This window comes from Nomascus leucogenys, chromosome 18 (assembly GCF_006542625.1).
Source record: "Nomascus leucogenys isolate Asia chromosome 18, Asia_NLE_v1, whole genome shotgun sequence".
Classification (NCBI taxonomy): Eukaryota; Metazoa; Chordata; class Mammalia; order Primates; family Hylobatidae; genus Nomascus; species Nomascus leucogenys.
In genome coordinates, this window is record NC_044398.1 from 40,771,509 (window position 1) to 40,792,076 (window position 20,568).

A 20,568-nucleotide genomic window follows, 5' to 3' on the forward strand; every position below is an offset into this window, starting at 1 on the left:
CCACGCCTGGCTAGGCTAATTTTGTATTTTTAGTAGATACGGGGTTTCTCCATGTTGGTCAGTTTGGTCTCGAACTCCCAACCTCAGGTGATCCATCCGACTTGGCCTCCCAAAATGCTGGGATTACAGGTGTGAGCCACCAAGCCCGGCCTCTTTTTTGTTTTTTGTTTTTTTTTTTTGAGGCGGAGTCTCACTCTGTTGCCCAGGCTGGAGTGCAATGGTGAGATCTTGGCTCACTGCAACCTCTGCCTCCTAGGTTCAAGTGATTCTCCTGCCTCAGCCTCCTGAGTATCTGGGATTACAGAAATGTGCCACCACACCTAGCTAATTTTTTGTATTTTGAGTAGAGACGGGGTTTCACTATGTTGGCCAGGAGTTCAACTCCTGACCTCAGGTGATCTGCCCACCTCGGCCTCCCAAAGTGCTGGGATTATAGGCGTGAGCCACCATGCCCAGCCGGAAAGCTTTTAAGTGCCCAGAATAATTTGGGTATGTGAATGCCTTTTTATCCATAGTAACTTTAATAAAATCTAATGATAGATCAAGTATTTCTGATGTAAATTTAGCATCCAAATTTAAGTGGCTGTTAAGTGTAAAATAACAGTAGATACCAACAATTTAGAAGAAAAAAAGCGCCTTGACATCTCTATTTCCTCGTCTCTAAAGGTGATAACACTTGCACTATGGTGATCCTACTAGTAATACATTTGGAGCCACGTTGTAAACTTCAAAGTTTGCACCATTATTATTATTATTTTAAAAATTATTATTATTTTTTGAGATGGAGTTTCGCTCTTGTTGCCCAGGCTGGAGTGCAGTGGCGCGATCTTGGCTCACTGCAACCTCCATCTCCCAGGTTCAAGGATTCTCCTGCCCCAGCCTCCCTAATAGCTGGGATTACAGGCATGTGCCACCACGCCCAGCTAATTTTGTATTTTTAGTAGAGACGGGGTTTCTTCCTGTTGGTCAGACTGGTCTTGAACTCCCGACCTCAGGTGATACGCTTGCCTTGGCCTTCCAAAGTGCTGGGATTACAGGCGTGAGCCACCATGGATGGCCCATTATTATTATTATTATTATTATTATTAGAGATGGAGTTTTGCTCTTGTTGCCCAGGCTGGAGTGCAATGGTGCGATCTCAGCTCACTGCAACCTCCACCTCCCAGATTCAAGCGATTCTCCTGCCTCAGCCTCCTGAGTAGCTGGGATTACAGGCGTGTGCCACCAGGCCTGGCTAATTTTGTATTTTTAGTAGAGACGGGGTTTCACCATGTTGGTCAGGCTGGTCTCGAAGTCCTGATCTCAGGTGATCCACCCACCTTGGCCTCCCAAAGTGCTGGGATTACAGACGTGAGCCACTGTGCCTGGCCAAAGTTTGCACCATTATTATTATTATTATTATCATTTTTCTTTTGAGATGGAATTTTGCTCTTGTTGCCCAGGCTGGAGTGCAATGGCGTGATCTCGGCTCACTGCAGCCTCCACCTCCTGGGTTCAAGCAATTCTCCTGCCTCAGCCTCCTGAGTAGCTGAGATTACAGGCATGGGCCACCATGCCCAGCTAATTTTGTATTTTTAGTAGAGACGGGGTTTCTCCATGTTGGTCAGACTGGTCTTGAACTCCCGACCTCAGGTGATACGCTTGCCTCGGCCTTCCAAAGTGCTGGGATTACAGGCGTGAGCCACCATGGATGGCCTATTATTATTATTATTATTAGAGATGGAGTTTTGCTCTTGTTGCCCAGGCTGGAGTGCAATGGTGCGATCTCAGCTCACTGCAACCTCCACCTCCCAGATTCAAGCGATTCTCCTGCCTCAGCCTCCTGAGTAGCTGGGATTACAGGCATGAGCCACTGCACCCAGCCAGTTTGCACCATTATTATAGGAGCACTTGCAAAGCCTGCCAGTTGATGGTAGGGTGGAAAAGAAGAGGACAACTAGAAGAGAGTTCCTACACCGCAAAGTAAACTTTGCTGGCTCTGAGGAACAGAAAACCTGCATGATGAGAACAAGGACTGGGTGGCACTGCAGGAAATGCTCAATTCCAGTTTCACTTCCTGTGTTATCACTTTTTCTTTGCTGCAATTTCATCTTTGTTGGTCAATTCTCTTTTAATTTTCTGTTTTTTTACATTCTATGTAAATGTAGTTTTTATGAACTAGAAAGTCTGACTCCATATTTTGTCTTTGACTACTGTTAGCTCTCAAGCCCCACCTCTTCCGTCCCCTTCTGTTCCACACCTGGATGGCTGATTCGAAAGCCCAGGTGCTTCCTCCTTTGGCTCTAAAGGCAAGTTCAAGCCACACAGGCCCCAGCATGTGCATTGGAGCCTTCACTTCCGCCCCACTCCTTAACCTTAATAACACCCAAAGCCAGTCTCTTTTCCCTGCTCTCAAGCCATTTTTTTTTTCTTATTTTTCTTTTTCTGGAGACAGAGTCTTGTGTCGCCCAGGCTGGAGTGCAGGGCCATGATCACAGCTCACTGCAGCCTAGACCCCTGGGCTCAAGCGATCCTTCCAGCTCAGCTTGCCCAGTAGCTGGAACCACGGGGGTGTGCCACCACGCCCGGCTAATTTTTTAATTTTTTTTTGTAGAGTTGAGGAGTGCCACTGTGTTGCCCAGGCTGGTCTCACAACTCCTGGGCTCAAGTGATCCTCTCTTGGCTTGGCCTCCCAAAATGCTGGGGTTACAGGCATGAGCCGTTGCACCCAGCCTTAAGGTATTTTTGAACCCGTTTGGGATTCATCCCTGTTCTCCCCAGAAAGCCTCATGTGAGTCATAAGCCTTTACATATTCTCTCTGTGCATGTGGGGCTGTCACCAGTTTTGAAAAACCAGGTTTTGGGTGGGGAATCTATCTCGTATCTTTGGGTAACATCAAAGATAAACACAGCAGATGTTAACATTTTATTCAGTAACCACTGACAGTAGGGGAAAGAGCTGAGCTCCATTCTGATTTGTGCAGTGATTGGGCTTTTTTTCTTTTTTTGGTGGTTGGATATTTTATACCTTTTTTTATTTTCTTCCTTTTTTTTTTTTTTTTTTTTTTTGAGACGGAGTCTTGCTCTGTCCCCCAGGGTGGAGTGCAGTGGCACGATCTCGGCTCACTGCAAGCTCCGCCTCCCAGGTTCAAGCCATTCTCCTGCCTCAGCCTCCCAAGTAGCTGGGACTACAGGCGCCCGCCAACACGCCCGGCTAATTTTTTGTATTTTTTTAGTAGAGACGGGGTTTCACCGTGTTAGCCTGGATGGTCTCGATCTCCTGACCTCGTGATCCGCCCGCCTCGGCCTCCCAAAGTGCTGGGATTACAGGCTTGAGCCACCTCGCCCGGCTTTTTTTTTTTTTTTCAAATACTCTCCACTGAATAGTCGATTGGTGATTTTAAAGGGGGAATGAGGGAGTATGGAGGGGTACGAGTTGGGGCTCAGTAGAGTTGGGGATGTGAAAAATTACAAGGGACCAGTGTAAATGTGATGAGGCCAGTGGTGTCTGCCTGCTGGCAGTGGTCAAAGTTAGGATTCCATCCTCCCACAGAGACTGGGAGACAGAGGCCTTATCTTTCCCAATCACTACATTTCAAAGCAATGGCTCCTTGAGAAAGCAGTGTTCCTTGAGAAAGACACTTCTGAGCTGTAGGAGATACACACATGCATACACTTACACAACGTGTATCACATAAACATCTCAAAGGGACAGAGAACAGATTCATAATTGTAAGTCCTTTTTATTAAATGCTGTAAGAGAGGGCGGTCAGGGGCCTATGGTCAGATATTGGCAAGAACAGTAAGTTATCCTGGCAGCACTGAGATTTCTCAGGCAGGCATTTTAATGGTGGGGACTGGGGTCATCCTGGGAACACAGGCTATGCTACTGGAAGCCATGCCAATTTGTCTCAGTGAAGAGTTTCAGATGGAGTTATGTGGGGAGAGTACTGCAGTTCTCAGTAACCACAACAGTATATATCACTGGAAGATGAAGCCCACACAACTACAGATGTTACTATTTCTGAGTGAGCTGAATAGCAAACTTACAGTGAGCAGTCACCAACAGACAGAAGTGATGTGACTGGTTACTGATCATGACATGCATTTGTTATTAATGTGATGATGTGTAGACTGAAGAGCTAGCAGCCCGCACTTTATGCGAAGACTCACAGTTAATATACTGTGTACCTGAAATTTGAGTTGTGTTGTTGGGGGACTGGTGTTAGTAAATCATGGTGACTGAAATTCGTGCATATCAGAACTGTACCAAGCAAGGGCTGCCTGATGAGTATAATGCTCTCATGTTTTATGGGAATTTATACAAATTTAAAATAATATGAATAAATATTTGAAAGTTGTATGTCATGCACAAGGTTTGAAATAATGCAATTCTTTTAATATTTTAAAAAATCGTTAGGACTCAGATTTTCTTTTATCTTTTCTTTTTTTTAAGGGACGGAGTCTCGCTGTCGCCCAGGCTGAAGTGTAGAGTGCAGTGGCACAATCTCAGCTCACTGCAACTTCCACCTCCTGGGTTGAAGCAATTCTTCTGCCTCAGCCTCCCAAGTGGCTGGGAATACAGGTGCACGCCGCCACGCCCGGCTCATTTTTGTGTTTTAGTAGAGATAGGGTTTCACCATGTTGCTCAGGCTGGTCTCAAACTCCTGAGCTCAGGCAATCCTCCCGCCTTAGCCTCCCAAAGTGGTAGGATTACAGGCTTGAGCCACTATGCCTGGCCCTCGACTCACAGATTTTCAAAATACTTTTGAACAGTAAGCTGAGGACAGTGTTTGTTATGACTATACTGGTCTCCTTTCACTAGCTCACAAAATTTAACTCCATCACTTGTCAGTCTCCTAAAAATGCTGTGTATGTGCTTTGAAACTTGTGAATGATCTTCTGATTTGTGCTATTTTAATATTCAATGTTGTTGAAAGAATAGTTTTTAAACCAAGTAACGCAAAAATTTACTTAGTGTAACATTAATGCTTGTGCTGTAAAACATGCTGGAAAATCGATAGCTCTGGAATAAACTGTGGATTTTTAATTAAAATTGATTTTGATGTACTTATGCAGTTAAATTGGTGGAGACTAGTCTGAAAAGTTGAGAAAAGATAAAGCAGAATTAAAACAAAATCTGTCTTATTCGGAGAGCCATGTCAAGAATGCATTCTCTCTACACCTATTCCAATGGGCACATTAGTACTTGATTATGCAGGGAGTGAATCATGCCAAGTCTTCACATACACATTGCTCCATCACTGCTATGTAGTGAGCCGTGACTGCGCCACTGCACTCCAGCCTGGGCAACAGAGCCAGACCTCGTCTCAAAAAAAAAAAAAAAAAAAAGTCCTTTAAGGGATACGAGGCTGTGTGCGATAGTCGTTTTCTTTTAGTTAGTTTGTACTTTTTTAAATTTTTTTGAGACAGAGTCTCTGTTGCCCCGTCTGGAGTGCAGTGGCTCCATCTCGGCTCGCTGCAAGCTCCGCCTCCCGGGTTCACGCCATTCTCCTGCCTCAGCCTCCCGAGTAGCTGGGAATACAGGTGCCCGCCACCACGCCCGGCTAATTTTTTTTTTGTATTTTTAGTAGAGACGGGGTTTCACCGTGTTAGCCAGGATGGTCTCATCTGACCTCATGATCCGCCCGCCTCGGCCTCCCAAAGTACTGGGATTACAGGCGTGAGCCACGGCGCCTGGCCTAGTTTGCACTTTTATTCACCCCCAAATTCTGTGTATTGCAAGTAAGTCTCAAATTTTGAGAAGCGAGCACCATCCCATTGGCATCCTGACTACCAGCGCATCACTCAGCTGCTTTGCTTTCCGGGAGAATCCCTGCGCCATGGGTTCGCTCGCCTTTCCCTGCCTGCGGTGCAGGCGTCCTTTGCGGTCTTTTGTCCGCGTCCGGGTCAACGCCTGACGCGCCCCTTCCCGGCTGGAGGACGCAGCTCGGGGCGGGGCGGGGCGAGGCGAGGGTGTGTCGCAGAACCTGACGGGAAACGGCCCTTCTAGGTCCGTGGCGCGCGGCAGGCTTGTGACAGCGACGGGCACTGCCGCACATGCGCGGCCCATTTCCGGGAGTGGCAGGGCTGGGCCGCGGTCGGGTCGCCTCTAGGGTGAAAGAGCTCGCCGATCCCGCGGGAGGGCGGGGCCGCGGCCTTGGCCTTTTGGCCCGTAGGAGACAGCGCGCCAGGCCGGCAGCCGGCCTTGGCGGGCGTTTGCCGCTCTTGTGCGGACGCCACTGCGCGCCCTACGGTGTATACGGAGACGCATCGCGCTCCAGGAAGGAGGCGGGCACCGCCGGCTCTAGCACAGTCCGGTAGCTGGACCTCGGGACTCACCGCTCTGCCTGCCCACTAAAAGCCCATTCGGCGGAAGTCCAGCGTTGTGTGGTTACGGTACTGGGCCCCAGACATCGTTGCCAAGTATAATGCAGGCTCCGTTTTATCCTGGGGCACTTGTAGTCAGGGTTCGTGGGCCCGCACTTCGTAATGGAGGGCCGCGGGCCTCGTCTGAACCGTCCAGCCAGTGTGTCCTCAGTCGTCTTGGTTGGGTTTTTGAAGGACCAACCCGAGATTCTGGGGCACAGGGAGTTACAAGACTTGGGGCCCTGATGTAAGCCCCAAATAAAATGATTTTGGCCCCTAGGGCCAGATCCTAGTTTCTAAAAACAGAGCAGCACTTGTAAGGTAGAGGAAGCATGGCCCACCTGAATGGGGACCTCTTACCAGAGTTTCACAGCAGCGGAGGACAAGGCTGAGAAAGAGCACGGCCCAGATTTGCACGGAGAGGTAATATGTAATGCCTGTGCGCCACAAACCACCCCAGCTGACTCAACGGGAGTTTTGCTCCAGCTGTCAGAGAGGTGAGCTGGGCCTAAGGCTAGGGTCAGGCTTGCCCAGGAAATGTCTCTCCTCTTCAGGGTTAAGAGAACCTGGTTGGGAGGGAAAGAAATGCTACTTACCTCTAAGAAAATTATTTTTCTTTTTCTTTTGAGATGGAGTGTGTCGTCGCCCAGGCTGGCGTGCAGTGGCGGGATCTCGGCTCACTGTAGCCTCTGCCTCCCGGGTTCAAGCGATTCTCCTGCCTCAGCCTCCCGAGTAGCTGAAATTACAGGCACGCGACACCACGCACGGCTAATTTTTGTATTTTTAGTAAAGATAGGTTTTCACCATGTTGGCCAGGCTGGTCTCAAACTCCTGACCTCAGGTGATCCACGCGCCTCTGCCTCCCAAAGTGTTGGGATTACAGGCGTGAGCCACTGCTCCTAGCCGAGAAAATTATGTCTTAAACACCCCAACAGCCTTTGAATTTTTCTGAATTATTTACTCGTTCCAGGTCCTGAGAGCTTCCCATACTATGCCCATTACCACAGGTGGCCTTGAGAGATGTGGGTGCTTCCACCATGCTTACTCAGAAAGTAGTTCAGGAAACAGTTTCCTGGATTACCAATTTCTGTCTGACATGAAAGATGAAAACCACTGAACTCCAGAGGGGTGAATGTCCAGGTCATCCCATTCATTAGCTACTCCAGAGGCTGAGGCAGGAGAATCCCCTGAGCCCGGAAGGCGGAGCTTGTAGTGGGCCGAGATAGAGCCACTGCACTCCAGCCTATGAGACAGAGTGAGACTCCATCTCCAGAAAACAAAACAAAACAAAACAAAACAAAACAAAAACCCTAGCGCGGTGGCTCACGCCTGTAATCCCATCACTTTGGGAGGCCGGGGGCGGGGGGGGGGCCGGCGGGCGGATCACGAGGTCAGGAGTTTGAGACCAGCCTGGCCAACATAGTGAAACCCTGTCTCTACTAAAAATACAAAAAATGGCTGGGCATGGTGGCACATGCCTGTATTCCCAGCTACTCCAGAGGCTGAGGCAGGAGAATCGCCTAAACCCTGGAGGTGGAGGTTGCAGTGAGCCGAGATTGCGTCACTGCACTCCAGCCTGGGCGACAGAGCAAGACTCCCTCTTGGGGAAAAAAAAAAAAAAAATTCCTCATGAGATCGCTTGAACGCGCGAGTTGGAGGTTGCAGTGAGCCGAGATCACGCCACTGCACTCCAGCCTGGGCAACAGAGGGAGACTCTGCCTCAATTAAAAAAAAAAAAAATTCCTCATGAGACATTAAGAGTTACAGCTCTTTGCCGGGCGCGGTGGCTCACGCCTGTAATCCCAGCACTTTGGGAGGCCGAGGCGGGCGGATCACGAGGTCAGGAGATCGAGACCATCTTGGCTAACATGGTGAAACCCTGTCTCTACTAAAAATACAAAAAATTAGCCGGGTGTGGTGGCGGGCGCCTATAGTCCCAGCTACTTGAGAGGCTGAGGCAGGCTACTGGCCTGAACCCGAGAGGTGGAGCTTGCAGTGAGCCGAGATTGTGCCACTGCACTCCAGCCTGGGTAACAGAGCGAGACTCAGTCTCAAAAACAAAAAACAAAAAACAAAAACAAAACAAAAAAAGAGTTACAGCTCTTTTAGAATTTGTCTAGCAGGCTTTCCAGTTTTTGCCAGTGTGAACCCAAAATATCTGAGATAGGCCTCAGTTAATTTAGAAAGTTTATTTTGCCAAAGTTGAGAACACGCGCCCATGACAGCCTCAGGAGGTGCTGATGACGTGCGCCAATGTGGGCAGAGCACACTTTGGTTTTGTACATTTTAGGGAGACATGAGACATCAATCAATATATGTAAGATGAACATTGGTTCAGTCCGGAAAGGCAGGACAACTGGAAGCAAATGTGGGACAACTTGAAGGGCAGGTGGCTTCCGGGGTCTTAGGTACAGAAGAGACAAATAGTTGCATTCTTTTGAATTGCTAATTAGCCTCTTCAAAGGAGGCAGTCAGCTTTGCATTTATCTTAGTGAGCAGAGGGGTGACTTTAAATAGAATGAGAGGCAGGTTTGCCCTTAGCAGTTCCCAGCTTGACTTTTCTCTTTAGCTTAGTGATTTTGGTGCCCCAAGATTTATTTTCCTTTCACACTGGAAAGCCCCTTAAAAAAAACCCAAAAAAACAGTTCTTGGCATTGAAGTCTAAAAAACATTCTTTTTCTGGTTTTCCTGTAGATGACTTAGTAGAGAGTCTTCAGTCTTTCAGTGAGAACCAGAAATCAGTGCAGTCTGCTGCCTGTAATTGACTACTTCGTGCGGGTGGAGTACTCAGTCAGTACATTTCTAGGGATGGAGGCACCTTGGTTCCATAGACCTCTTTCTGGTGGTCCTGCTTGATCCAGGCATAGAAGCTGGGATAGCTGCATGAAAGAATGGATTATATCACCTTCAGATAAACTCCTTAAATGTATGTATAGATTGTACAACAGCAAGGTTAAAGCTGTATTTTCTGGCAAGTATCTCCACGTTTCCCTTTCTCATTTTGAAGAACATGACTTGCTGGATGTGCCTGGTAGGGGTATCCAAATGTTATGGATACTTTAGTGCTTGCCTTAATTGAGCATTCTGTCCAGTTGATGCTCATGTTTAATCTCCCTAAAATGTCTTCTCAGTTGGTTTCTGATCTAGTCCTTCCTCTGTAATTATTTCTTTTCTGTCTTGTCCATGAAGTCTTCTTCCTCTTCCTGCCTCTCATTATTGCTGTTCCCAAGGTATCCAGTCTTTTTCTTTCTTTCTTTCTTTCTTTTTTTAGGCGTAGTCTCACTTTGTCTCTCAGGCTAGAGTGCAGTGGCATGGTCTTGGCTCACTTCATCCTCCGCCTCCCAGGTTAAAGTGATCCTCCTGCCTCAGCCTCCCAAGTAGCTGGGACTACAGGCGTATGCTACCACACCTGGCTAATTTTTGTACTTTTAGTAGAGATGGGGTTTTGCCATGTTGGCCAGGCTGGTCTCGAACCCCTGACCTCAGGTGATCCACCCACCTTGGCCTCCCAAAATGCTGGGATTACAGGTGTGAGCCATTGCACCTGGCCCTTGGTTTGCTGAGACCTTTTATCATCTAGTGGGTATTGAATTTGAACTTTTTAAAAAAAATTTTTGGGTCAGGTCTCACTCTGTTACCCAGTCTGGAGTGCAGTGTTACGATCACAACTCACTGCAGGTAATCCTCTGACTTCAGTCTCCCAGGTAGCTGGAACTGCAGGTGCACAGCACAATGCCTGGCTAATTTTTTTATTTTTTGTACAGACAGGGTTTTGCCGTGTTGCTCAGGCTGTGAGTTTATTATTATTATTATTATTATTATTATTATTATTATTATTTTCTGAGATGGAGTCTCGCTCTGTCATCGAGGCTGGAGTGAAGTGGCTCAATCTCGGCTCACTGCAAGCTTTGCCTCCTGGGTTCATGCCATTCTCCTGCCTCAGCCTCCCGAGTAGCTGGGACTACAGGCACCTGCCACCACGTCCAGCTAATTTTTTGTATTTTTAGTAGAGATAGGGTTTCACCGTGTTAGCCAGGATGGTCTCGATCTCCTGACCTCATGATCTGCCTGCCTCGGCCTCCCAAAGTACTGGGATTACAGGTGTGAGCCACCGCGCCCGGCCATTTAATTATTATTATCATTTTTTAGCTAATAGACCAGAAGAATGAATTTAATTATTATTGAGATGATTATATTGTTTTATTCTTTTTCAGTGGATTGATTGATATTAACCTATGGATTGAGTTAATTTTATTAATGTTTTGATTTTCAAATGTTACACCAGCCTATTTTCCAGGAACAAAGTCATATTGTTGCTTTATCTTTTTAAAATATATTCTACGACAAATTGTTAGATATTTTTGTGTCTTTGTTCTTGAAAGAGTCTGTTGTTTTCTTTCTTTTTTTTTTTTTTCTGAGACCAAGTCTTGCTCTGTCGCCCAGGCTGGAGTGCAGTGGCACGATCTCAGTTCGTGGCAACCTCTGCCTCCCGGATTCAAGCGATTCTCATACCTCAGCCTCCTGAGTAGCTGAGATTACAGGTGTCTGCCACCACGCCCAGCTAATTTTTTGTATTTTTAGTAGACACAGGGTTTCGCCATCTTGACCAGGCTGGTCTTGAACTCCTGACCTCAGATACCACCCGCTTCGGCCTCCCACAGTGTTGAGACTACAAGTATGAGCCACCACGCCTGGCTGTTATTTTCCTTTCTTAAAAGTCTTTTTTTTTTTTTTTTTTGAGAAAGAGTCTCACTCTATTGCCTAGTCTGGAGTGTGGTGGCCCTATCTCGGCTTACTGCAACCTTCGCCTCCTGGGTTCAAGCGATTCTTGTGCCTCTGCCTCCCAAGTAGCTGGGATTACAGGCAGGCACCACCAGGACTGGCTAATTTTTGTATTTTTAGAGAGATAGGGTTTCACCGTATTGGCCTGGCTGGTCTTGAACTCCTGGCCTCAAGTGATCTGCCCACATTGGTCTCCCAAAGTGCTGGAATAACAGGCGTGAGCTATCACACCCGGCCTCTTCTAATATCTTAATTTTTTTTTTTTTTTTTTTTGAGACAGAGTTTCGCTCTTGTCGCCCAGGCTGGCGTGCAATGGCGTGATCTCGGCTCACTGCAACCTCCACCTCCCCGGTTCAAGCGATTCTCCTGCCTTAGCCTCCTGAGTAGCTGGGATTACAGGCATGCGCCACCATGCCCAACTAATTTTTCTATTTATAGTAGAGATGGGGTTTCACCATGTTTGTCAGGCTGGACTCAAACTTCTGACCTCAGGTGATCTGCCTGCCTTGGCCTCCCAAAGTGTTGGGATTACAGGCGTGAGCCAACATGCCCGGCCCAGCCTTTTGTTTTTTTTTGAGACAAGGTCTTGTTCTGTCACCCAGGCTGGAGTGCAGTGGTGTGATGATCATAACTCACCTCTCCCTTGAACTTCTGGGCTCAAGCAATCCTCTGATCTCAGCCTTCTGAGTAGCTGGGACTACAGACATGTACCATAATGCCTGGCTAATTTTTTTTATTTTTTTTAGAGATGGTGTTTTGCTATGTTGCCTGGGCTGGTCTTGAACTCCTGGGCTCAAGTGATCCTCCTGTCTTGGCCTCCCAAAACATTGGGATTACAGGTATGAGCCACTGCCCCCAGCCTTTGTTAGGTTTATATCAATTTTATGCCTGTTTCAGAAAACATGTTTAGTGTTTTCTCTTTATTTTCCATAAGTGCTTGTGTAGGTTTGGTGCTATTTATTCCTTAATTGCTTGTAAAATTACAGCAGTGAATTTTTCTAGGGTCTGGCTTTTCTTTATGAATAGTTTTAAAATTATAGATTTAATTTCTTTATATTAGGGAGATTATCCTTTAGAACTTGATACAAGTCCTAGTTGTTTGTTTCTACCTTGTCATTTGTCATCCCCAGGTGGGTGGCAGGTGTGTTTGTTCCAGGGCAAAGCTATGTCTCACACACACTAGTTCACATAACCCCATTCAGACCAAAAATTGTTGACAGTTTACTTTGCTTTTTGTCTCTTTATCTCCAAGGTTGGTCTGTAGTGAACTCAAAGCCTTAACTCTATCCCAGTCCTTTTAGTTAAGGTCAGCAGTGACCTCTAGTGGTGAAATCTTCAGTCTCCCTCTTAACACGACTTTCTTTTTTAAAAATTAATTATCCAGTGAATTACTCTTTCTGTTTGTTTGTTTGTTTGTTTTTGAGATGGAGTCTTGCTCTGTTGCCCAGGCTGGAGTGCAGTGGTGCGATCCCAGATCACTGCAACCTCTGCCTCCCAAAGTGCTGGGATTATAGGGTTGAGCTACTATGCCCGGCCCCTCTTACGTGGCTTTCTAGCCACATTTGATATCATTGATTACAGGCATCCCTCGTTTTATTGTCCCTTGCTTTAATGTACTTTGCAGATATTATGCTTTTTTTCTTTTTTCTTTTAACAATTAAAAGTTTGTGGAAACCTGGCATCTAGCAAATCTGTAGACACCATTTTTTTTTTTTTTTTGAGACAGAGTCTCTGTCTGTCACCAGGCTGGAGTGCAGTGGCGTGATCTCAGCTCACTGCAGCCTTGGCCTCCTGGGTTCAAGCGACTCTCCTGCCTCAGCCTCCCGAGTAGCTGGGACTACAGGTGTGCACCACCATACCCAGCTAATTTTTGTATTTTTAGTAGAGGTGGGGTTTCACCATGTTGGCCAGGATGGTCATGATCTCTTGACCTCATGATCCACCTGGCTCAGCCTCTTAAAGTGCTGGGATTACAGGCATGAGCCACCACATCCGGCCTTTTTTTTTTTTTTTTTTTTTTTATAAATAGAGACAGGGGTCTCATATTGTCACCCAGGCTGGAGTGCAGTGGCATGATCTTAGCTCACTGTAACCTTGAACTCTTCGACTCAGGAGATTCTCCTGCCTCAGCCCCCTGAGTAGCTGGGACCACAGCCATGCCTGGCTATGCCTGGCTAATTAAAAAAAATTTTTTTGGCCAGGTGCGGTGGCTCATGTCTGTAATCCCAGCACTTGGGGATGCTGAGGTGGATGGATCAACTGAGGCGGGAGTTCGAGACCAGCCTGACCAACATGGAGAAACCCCGCCTCTACTAAAAATACAAAATTAGCTGGGTGTGGTGGCGCATGCCTGTAATCCCAGCTGCTTGGGAGGCTATGGCAGGAGAATTGCTTGAACCCAGGAGGCGGAGGTTGCAGTGAGCCGAGTTCATGCCATTGCAATCCAGCCTGGGCAACAAGAGCGAAACTCCATCTCAAAAAAAAAAAAAATTTTTTTTTTTGGGCGGGGCGGATGGCTCATGCCTGTAATCCCAGCACTTTGGGAAGCCGAAGCAGGTGGATCACCTGAGGTCAGTAGTTTGAGACCAGCCTGGCCAACATGGTGAAACCCCGTCTCTACTAAAAATATAAAAATTAGCCAGGCGTGGTGGTGCACACTTGTAGTCCCAGCTACTCGGGAGGTTGAGGCAGGACAATTGCTTGAACCCGGGAGGCTAAGGTTGTAGTGAGCCGAAATCATGCCACTGCATTGCAGTCTGGGTTTCAGAGCGAAACACTGTCTCAAAAAAAAAAAAAATTTTTTTTTTGTCTTTTTTGGTGGAAACGTGGTCTCACTATGTTGCCCAGGTTGGTCTTGAACTCCTGGCATCAAGTGATCTTCCCACCTTGGTCCCCCAGAGCCCTGGGACTGTAGGCATGAGCCACCTCACCTAGCCTCACAACTGTTTTTCTTTTTTCTTTTTTTTTTTTAGCATGTGCTCATGTTGTGTCTCTGGGTCACATGGGTCACATTTTGGTAATTCTTGCACTATTTCAGACTTTTTTTATTATCTATTATGGCGATCTGTGATCCGTGATTTCTGTTATTGTAATTGTTTTGACTGTATATAAGATGGTTAAAATTAACAAATGTTGCCTGTGTTCTGACTGCTTCACTGACTGGCTGTTCCCCTTTCTCTCTCCCTTTCCTCTGGCCTCCCTATTCCTTGAGACATAACAATATTGAAATTAGGGTAGTTAACTACCCTGCAGTGGCCTCTCAGTGTTCAAGTGAGAGGAAGAGTCGTACATCTCTCACTTTAAATCAGAAATTAGAAATAATTAAGCTTAATGAGGAAGGCATATATCAAAAGCCAAGACAGGCCCAAATTAGGCCTCTTGTGCCAAACAGCCCAAATGTAAACGCAAAGGAAAACTTTTTTTTTCTTCTTTTCTTTTCTTTTTTTTTTTTTTTTTGTTTTGAGACAAAGTCTCACTGTGTCACCCAGGCTGGAGTGCAGTGGCACGATCCTGGTTCAAGTGATTCTTCTATCTCAGCCTCCTGAGTAGCTGGGATTACAGGTGTGTGCCACCAGGCCTGGCTAATTTTTTATATTTTTAGTAGAGACAGGGTTTCACCATGTTGGCCAGGCTGGTCTTGAACTCCTGATCTCAGGTGATCTACCCGTCTCGGCCTCCCAAAGTATTAGGATTACAGGCGTGAGCCACTGTGCCTGGCTGGCATATTTGTTTATAGCATGGTTTACTGAATTTTTTTTTCTTTTCTTTTTTTTTTTTTTTTTTTTGAGATGGAGTCTTGCTTTGTCACCCAGGCTGGAGTACAGTGGCGTGATCTCGGCTCACTGCAGCCTCCACCTCCTGGGTTCAAGTGATTCTCCTGCCTCAGCCTCCTGAGTAGCTGGGATTACAGGTGCGCACCACCACACCCGGCTAATTTTTGTATTATTAGTAGAGACGGGGTTTCACAATGTTTGTCAGGCTGGTCTCCAACTCCTGACCTCGTGATCCACCCACCTCGGCATCCCATAGTGCTGGGATTACAGGCATGAGCCACCACGCCCAGCTGGTTTACTGATTATTTTAAACAAATTATTGAGTCCTAATGTTCAGAAAAAAAATTTCTTTCAAAATGTTCCTGCTCATTGACAAGCTGGTCACACAAGAGCTATGAGGTATGAAATTAATGTTGTTTTCATGCTTATTAGCATGCATCCATTCTACAGCCCATGGATCTAGGAGTAATTTTTTTTTTTGAGACAAGAGTTTCGCTCTTGTTGTCCAGGCTGGATTGCAATGGCGTGATCTCGGCTCACTGCAACCTCCGCCTCCTAGGTTTGGCGATTCTCCTGCCTCAGCCTCCTAAGTAGCTGAGATTACAGGTGCCTGCTGCCACAACCAGCTAATTGTTTTGTATTTTCTTTAGTAGAGATGGGGTTTCACCATGTTGGCCAGGCTGGTCTTGAACTCTTGTCCTCAAGTGATCTGTCTGCCTCAGCCTCCCAAAGTGCTAGGATTATAAGCATGAGCTGCTGCACCCGGCCAAGGAGTAATTTTGACTTTCAAGTTTTATTTTTCATTTTTCTTTTTTTGAGATGGAGTCTTGCTGTGTCACCCAGGCTGGAGTGCAGTGGCACGATCTCGGCTCACTGCAACCTCCGCCTCCCGGGTTCAAGTGACTCTTCTGCCTCAGCCTCCCGACTAGCTGGGACTACAGTCGCATGCCAACACGCCCGACTAATTTTTGTATTTTTAGTAGAGACAGCATTTCACCATATTGGCCAGGCTGGTCTCAAACTCCTGACCTCGTGATCTGCCTGCCTCGGCCTTCCAAAGTGCTGTTATTGCAGGCGTGAGCCACTGTGCCCGACCTTCAACTTTTATTATTTAAGAAATAAATTTGTGGCCAGGCGTGGTGGCTCATGCCTGTAATCCCAGCACTTTGGGAGGCCGAGGCGGGTGGATCACCTCAGGTCAGGAGTTCGAGACCAGCCTGGCAAACATGGTGAAACCTTGTCTCTACTAAAAATACAAAAATTAGCTGGGCGTGGTGGTGCATACCTGTAATCCCAGCTACTTGGGAGGCTGGGGCAGGAGAATCGCTTGAACCTGGGAGGCAGAGGTTGCAGTGAGTCGAGATTATGCCACTGCACTCCAGTGTGGGCAACACAATGAGACTCTATCTCAGAAAAAAAAAAAAAAAAGAAAAAAGGAAATTTGTAAGGCTATAGCTGCCATGGATAGTGATTCATCTGATGGATCTGGGCAAAGTAAATTGAAAACCTTCTGGAATGGATTCACTGCTCAGGATGCCACTAAGACTATTTACGATTCATGGGAGTAGGTCCAATTAACAACATTAATAGGAATTTGGAAGAACTTGAATCCAACCCTTATGGATGACTTTGAGGGGTTCAAGTCTTCAGTGGAGGAAGTCACTGCAGATGTGGAAATAGCATAACTAGAATTAGAAGCGGAGCCCGAAGATGTGACTGAATTGCTGCAATCTTATGATAGAACTTGAACAGATGAGGAGTTGCTTCTTATGCATGAGATAAGAAAATTGTTTCTTGTGATGGAATCTATTCCTGGTGAAGATGCTGTGAACATTGTTAAGATGACAACAAAGGATTTAGACTTACATAAACTTAGTTAATAAGGCAGCAGCAGGGTTTGAGAGGATTGAATCCAATTTTGAAAGAAGTTCTACTATAGGTAAAATGAAACAGCATCTGATGCTACAGATAAATCTTTCATGAAAGGAAGAGTCGGCTGGGTGCAGTGGCTCATTCCTGTAACCCCAGCACTTTCGGAGGCTGAGGCAGGTGGATCACCTGAGGTCGGGAGTTTGCGACCAGCCTGACCAACATGGAGAAACCCCATCTCTACTAAAAATACAAAATTAGCCAGGCATGGTGGTGCATGCCTGTGATCCCAACTACTCGGGAGGTTGAGGCAGGATAACTGCTTGAACTTGGGAGGCAGAGGTTGTGATGGGCTGAGATCGTGCCATTGCACTCCAGCCTGGGCAACAAGAGTGAAACTCTGTCTCAGAAAAAAAAAAAAAAGGCCGGGCGCAGTGGCTCACGCCTGTAATCCCAGCACTTTGGGAGGCCGAGGCGGGTGGATCATGAGGTCAGGAGATCGAGACCATCCTGGCTAACACAGTGAAACCCCGCCTCTACTAAGAATACAAAAAATTAGCTGGGTGTAGTGGTGGGCGCCTGTAGTCCCAGCTACTCGGGAGGCTGAGGCAGGAGAATGGCGTGAACCCGGGAGGCGGAGCTTGCAGTGAGCCGAGATTGTGCCACTGCATTCCAGCCTGGGCGACAGAGCGAGACTCTATCTCAAAAAAAAAAAAAAAAGAAAGAAAGGAAGAGTCAATCAGTGTGGCAGACTTAATTGTCCTTTTATTTTAAGAAATTGCACAGCCATCCCAGCCTTCAGCAAACCACCACTAGCAATCATCAACATTGAGGCAAGACCATCTACCAGCAAAAAGATTATGATTCACTATAGGCCCAGATGATTGTTAGCATTTCTTTTATTTTACTTTAGTTTTTGAGACATAGTCTGGCTCTTTCACCCAGGCTGGAGTGCAGTGGTGCGACCTTGGCTCACTGTGACCTCTGCCTCCCGGGTTCAAGCGATTCTCCTGCCTCAGCCTCCCAAGCACCTGGGACTACAGCCGTGCACCACACCCGGCTAATTTTTGTATTTTTGTAGAGACGGGCTTTCAGCATGTCGGCCAGGCTGGTCTCGAACTCCTGACCTCAGGTGATCCACCAGCCTCGGCCTCCTAAAGTGCTGGGATTACAGGCATGAGCCACTGCGCCTGGCCATCATTTATTTATTTATTTTTTAAATAAATAAGAGACAGGGTCCCTTATGTTGCCCAGGCTGATCTTGGACTCCTTGGTCCTCCCACTTCAGCCTTCCAAAGTGCTGGGATTACAGGCATGAACCAATGTACTTGGCCTGCATTTTTAGGCCATGCATTTTAAAATTAGGATATGTCTGTACACGGTGGCTCATGCAATTTGGGAGGCCAAAGTGGGTGGATCACTTGAGGCCAAGGGTTTGAGACCAGCCCGGCCAACATGGTGAAACCCTGTCTCTACCAAAAAATAGAAAAATTAGGTGGGCGTGGTGGTGTACTCCTGTAATCCTAGGTACTCGGGAGACTGAGGCATGAGAATTTCTTGAACCCAGGAGGCAGAGGTTGCAGTGAGCTGAGATCACACCACTGCACTCCAACCTGGGCAACAGAGCAAGACTGTGTCTTCCAAAAAAAAAAAAATTAGGATATGTACATTGGTTTCCTAGACATAATGCTATTGCACACTTAATAGACTATAGTATAGTGAAAACATAACTTTTACATACATGGGAAACCAACATACTCGTGTGACTCAAGTGACATTTGCTTTATTGCAGTGGTCTGGAACTGAATGCATATTATCTTTGAGGTATGCCTGTGTTTTTCCCTTCTGGTTGACTTTCTTCACTTGGCTTACAGGACACCACACTCTTTTAACTTTCCCTTTTAATTTTTTTTTGGTTGTGGGAACAGTGTTTTACTCTTTTGCCCAGGCTAGAGTGCAGTGGTGCCATCACGGCTCACTTTAGCCTTGAGCTCCCTGGGCTGCAGTGATACTCCCACCTTAGCCTCCTGAGTAGCTGGGACTACAGGTGCATGCCACTATGCCCAGCTAATTTTTCTATTTATTTATTTAGAGACAGAGTTTTGCTTTTGTTGCCCAGGCTGGAGTGCAATGGCGGGATCTCAGCTCACTGCAACCTCCACCTCCCAGGTTCAAGCGATTCTGCTGCCTCAGCCTCCCAAGTACCTGGGATTATAGGCATGCACCACCACACCTGGCTAATTTTTTTGTATTTTTAGTAGAGATGGGGTTTCTCCATGTTGGTCAAGCTGGTCTCGAACTCTCGACCTCAGGTGATCCACCTGCCTCGGCCTTCCAAAGTGCTGGGATTACAGGCGTGAGCCAGCACACCCGGGCAATTTTTCTATTTATTGTAGAGATGAGATTTGCCATGTTGCCCAGGCTCTTGTGGAAGTCCTGGGCTCAAGCAGTTTTCCTACCTTGACCTCCCAAAGTGTTGGGATTACAGGTGAGAGCCACTGCACTTTGCCTTAACTTTTTCCTTTCTTTTTTGAACAGTGTCTCATTGTCACACAGGCTAGAGTACAGCGGCACGATCATAGCTCACTGCAACCTTAACATCCTGGGCTCAGGTGTTCAAGTGATCTCCCACCTCAGCCTCTCGAGTAGTTGGGACTACAGGCATGCACCACCACACTAATTTTTGTATTTTTTTGTAGAGACAGGGTTTCACCATGTTGCCAACCTTAACTTTTAACTTTCCTTCTCTCATCTTTTGCTGGTTCCTCCTTTTCTTCCTGTCTCTGAATGTTTATGTGTAGTCCTTGGTCATTGTGATGCAGGATTTTTCTTGGCCCCTTTGTTGGACTCGTGACAGGGCTGTCCTATTTACTCGGCCCACTGCGCTCAACCCCTTGCAGGATGGAGCACGTGAGTGAGTGCGGGATCTGGTTGGCTGCTCCAGGCACTGGCAGGAGCAAGCTCCATGTCCAGAATGGCCAGCCAGATCCCGCACTTGCTCGCACACTTGGATGGTGGTGCCAAGGTGAGGGTGCCCACTACCCCAAAACCCTAGAGGGAGTGTTACAGTGCTCTTTTAGTTTTGCTGTCTGCAGACAGCTGTGTGTTTGCAGCTCTATTGGCCCCTTGCCTCGTTGCATGGGGTGGCTGCCCTCCTCTGGTGAGGACAAACGGCCAGCATGACAGTCTTTCTAGGTACCCGCACTCAGTGGATCCTGAGCTCTTGTCTGGTGTCCAAGAAGAATGAGGTCACATGGGCAAATTGAAGGATGGTGAAGTCAGAGAATTTTATTGAGCAATGAAAATGGCTCTCAGCAGAGAGGGGAACTGGAAAGGGGACGGGAAGAGTTGCCTTCCCTGAAGTCAGGTTGCCCCTTCCCTGAAGTCAAGTCATCGCTGTGAAGTCAAGTTGTCTCTTTGAAGTCAAATTGTCTCTCTCTGAAGTCAAACTGTTTCCCCCTCTACTGACTGAGTCTGGGATCTTTCTTTATAGCACTCAGAATGGAGAGTGTGTGCTTATTGGTTTGTGAGTATGCAAAAAACGTTAAAATGAAGACACCACTCAATGGTGGACATGACAGTGTAGAAAACCAATTAGGAAAGGGTAGCTATATATAAAATAGGTGAAGAGTGGGGATTAGAGGAAAGCATGCCAAAGAGGAAGATAAGTTCTCAGTGTGGTCCGAAGATTTAACTTGTATCTTGGCTTTCAGGCTTTAAACTGTCTTTGGCTTGGAGGTTTCACTGGGGACCTGCCCCTATTTACCTTGGCATTTGGCTGCCTCTGTTTGTTATC

The 20,568-nt window shown here is 46.9% G+C and overlaps 1 non-coding gene across 1 annotated transcript; it reads left to right on the forward strand.

The window, feature by feature from the left end:
* Positions 1–8,437: 8,437 nt before the first annotated feature.
* On the forward strand, positions 8,438–8,501 carry LOC115831343. Its single transcript, XR_004026861.1, has one exon. It is a non-coding gene; the product is annotated as a U7 small nuclear RNA (small nuclear RNA).
* Positions 8,502–20,568: the final 12,067 nt, after the last annotated feature.